This window comes from Monodon monoceros, unplaced genomic scaffold (genome assembly GCF_005190385.1).
Source record: "Monodon monoceros isolate NGI ecotype Baffin Bay Population unplaced genomic scaffold, NGI_Narwhal_1 Super_Scaffold_16, whole genome shotgun sequence".
Classification (NCBI taxonomy): Eukaryota; Metazoa; Chordata; class Mammalia; order Artiodactyla; family Monodontidae; genus Monodon; species Monodon monoceros.
The window spans coordinates 51797203-51800694 of record NW_021703772.1 but is presented as its reverse complement, the minus strand read 5'-3'; positions in this window follow the sequence as shown (position 1 = coordinate 51800694).

Genomic DNA, 3492 nt, shown 5'->3' with positions numbered 1-3492 from the left:
GTGTGTGTGTGTGTGTGTGTGTGTGTGTGTGTGTGTGTGTGTGTGTGAGCTGTTGCCTAAATTCTGAGTCCTAGAAAAGACTGTAAGGACAGAGGACAGAGAGGCATTATGTATGTGTGTCCCCTCTCTGATCAGAGGCATATATTTGAAAGAGCAGTCAAGAAAATTCCAAGTCCTTGTTTATTGTAAATCACCACCTAGCTGAAACACAGATTTCCAATTACTGCACTAGTTTTCTGCACACTGCCTATAACAAATTCTTGTTAACTAATAGAAGGGATGCTTGAAATCCATAGAGAAGTGTTCTGTAGTGTTCAGATGTTGGGAGCCTGTGTACGTGTGTGTGATGCATAGGACACAGCATTTTGTAAAGGACCTCCATAGGCTCTCTCCACCTGACGAAAGAATGCCCACTACATGTAAGGAGATTTGAGTCATTTTTTTTTTTTTAAACAAAGTAAAACTTATATTTACAAATCACAGAAGAACTTTATTCTTTTTCTTCTCCCAGCCATTCAAAGCTGTCTTGTGGGCGTAGCTCTTTCCCTCCCCTCTGAAACGTCCATGACTTTTCACTTCTCTGCATTTGGCAGGTGTTTAAAGTGACTCTTTTCCCTTATGGATATTTTCTTGGGTTCTTCTGAGATCCCACATCACTAGAGATGTCTCATTTACATTCCACAACTTCTTAGTCTCTGGAAGTCACATCCGGGCTCTTTGTGATGAGGCCTCCTTGACCCTCCAAAGCCTTGTTGGGAAGAACCCCCCAAACAACTCAGACAGCACTTGTACGTGGCCCCCGTGTGGGCCTCTGTCTGTGGGCCATGCAGTTACTTCCAAGAGCAGTGCTTTCTCCGTCACTCTGGGCCACTTCAGCTAGACACCTGTCCTCATGAGGCTTTCAGGCATGACTGCAGTCTACCGTACTTCCGTAGTTCCAGGGAGTACTTATGAAAGTCTCTGTGTGGCCTTGAAACCCCTCTCACTTGAGGAAACAAAGATATATCTCTCGACCCTCTCTCACCAGAAAGAACCACAAGTACTCTGATGCCTCTCTCTCTCTAAAGAATCCTCTCGGAAACCCCTTCTTCTCTCTTGAGCTTCTCAAGCTTTATACGCTGGAATCAGATGGTTAGCTGAGGGAAGCAAGAGCCCCTCCTGTACAAGTCCAGCTAGTCAGCACCTCAACTGTGAGGTGGCAGCACACTTGTCACCTCTGGTTTGGGTCTCAGCTAAAACCCAAACAGGAAGAGCCCTACTTAACATCCTGTTACCACTGGATGTAGATATGTATCAGACACTTATCAAAACCATAATATTAATATTTGGCTGTAAGACAAATCTGGGTAAATAACGCCTTACCCAGAGAAAGTGAATGAGGGAAACTATGACCAGGAGGGTGACAGAGCTCAAGAGCACAGGACGTGTAGAACTCATGTAACCCCTCAGGCAAGTACTCATTTCCAGAGAAACTGCACTTTCAACCCTGTATCACACTTCAAAGGGGAAAATAAACTATTTTCTACATCTATGGAGCGTAATTACAAGAGAAAGAAATGAGTCATAGGATTTCATTTCCAAATATTTGCATATGTGTTTTATATGAAAAACTAGAGAACAAACGAGGGATGTTTTTTTCCAATAAACATGAAGTATGTGCCACAAAATTATTCAGATATTGAAAGAATAGAGAAAGACTACAAACTTCTTTTAGTTTTTTTTTTTTTTTTAGCTTCTTTATGTGCAGGAGAAACTACATGACCTAAGAAGAGACCTGACCTCTAAAAAAACCTCATTTCAACCTCGACATATGACCTCAGAGGGATTCATTTGCCCTTTGGAAAGTTTTTAAGCTTTGTAACAGAGACACAGGCATGGAGAAGATTAGAGAGCTCAGGGGAAGGAAGTTGGGGATTTTCTTCCATAGCAGATGGTGGGCTGTCAGCAGCTTGGTTTCTCAATTGGGAAAAGCCTCCAATGGTGTAGCTCTTCATCAGCTGGAGCTCCCTCTTTCTCCGGGTCCCAGTAACTGCTTCTTCACCTTGCTCTTCAGGTCTAGTGGTGATACTGGCGCTCTGCCACTTTTTACCTACCTGTAACCCTGACCTCACACTGTTAGGTAGTCCCTTGATTAAATATTCTTCATTTACCCTATTGGTGTGCCATCCCTTTCCTGTTACACTGAGGCCAGTCTTTCCATAGAAAATTTCTGTTTGCCAAATTCCTCCTTGGGCTGGTCATTGGAGTTGCTTGAGACCTTGAATACTTGGGACTCAGTCCAGTGTCAAATTGTTAAAGATAGCATTTTCTATAGGGTAAATTGACTTTACGTGTACCTATTTATTTGGGAGGCCACAGAATATTTTCCACAAAATTATTACATACCACTAAGCTTACAGCTCATGGATATAGCATGGCCACTGTTCACATCTTGCAAATAACAAGAAAACGATAATCCAGAAATTATCTTTCAAAGTTCAAAGGCAGCTTAAGGGATTTTTTTTTAAGGGATAGAAATAAAATCTCCGGTTTTGGAAATCCCTTCATGTACCCACCCATCTGACCCCCACCTGTTTTAATGATTCACTGGGTTGGGAGGCCAGTGCACTAAAGCTGCTTGGTGGCTTGCAAAGGAGCCACAAGGCGAAGCAGTAAAACCACCTGTGATCCAAATTTACTAGGAGGAAAATGTCCTCTGAAAAAGGAGAAAGGTGTTAACTCCAAAACCAGCAGGACCCAAATGTTGCTTTCTAGAGATGCTGCTTTATTAAAGGAAGAAGCTATCTGTAGTTTTCATATCAAAGGTCGAGCTGAGTAGGGGTGGCCTTTGTGTTGCAATTACAGTGTTTGCAAACTTCTCAAGTGCTTCAAAACAGCGCCAAGCAGGGCATTCTTCATTTGCTTACCAAGCCACTCCCCTTCCTCTCTGCCTTTCCCTCTCCTCAGATGATCATGCAAAAAAGATAAACTGCACCATGGGCCACAACTGAATAATCGCACATTATATTTTATAGAAGCCTGAAAAATACTCGTTTTCTTTGCCCTTTTTTTTATTTTTTGCATATCTTCAGATATTTCTCTGCTCACAGAAACTGTGTCTTAGCCCCAAATGATTTATTTTATGGTGAAATTTTAGTGGATACATGAAGCCTATAAATTATTTGAATACCATTTTCAATAGTATTATATAGGAAAAAGGTAAAGCAGTTTCATAAAGCTTTCAAATATACAATAATGAGCTCTTGATTGAAGTATTAAGAGCACCATATTAGAATAAAATTATTATAAGCTATTCTTAAGACATGAGCTTTGATATTTTACCTTTTTTTCTTTTTTTTTTTTTTTTTTTTTTTTGTTTGCGATATGCGGGCCTCTCACTGCCGTGGCCTCCTCTGGACGCGCAGGCTCACTGGCCATGGCTCACAGGCCCAGCCTGCTCCGCGGCGTGTGGGATCTTCCCGGACCGGGGCACGAACCTGTGTCACCTGCATC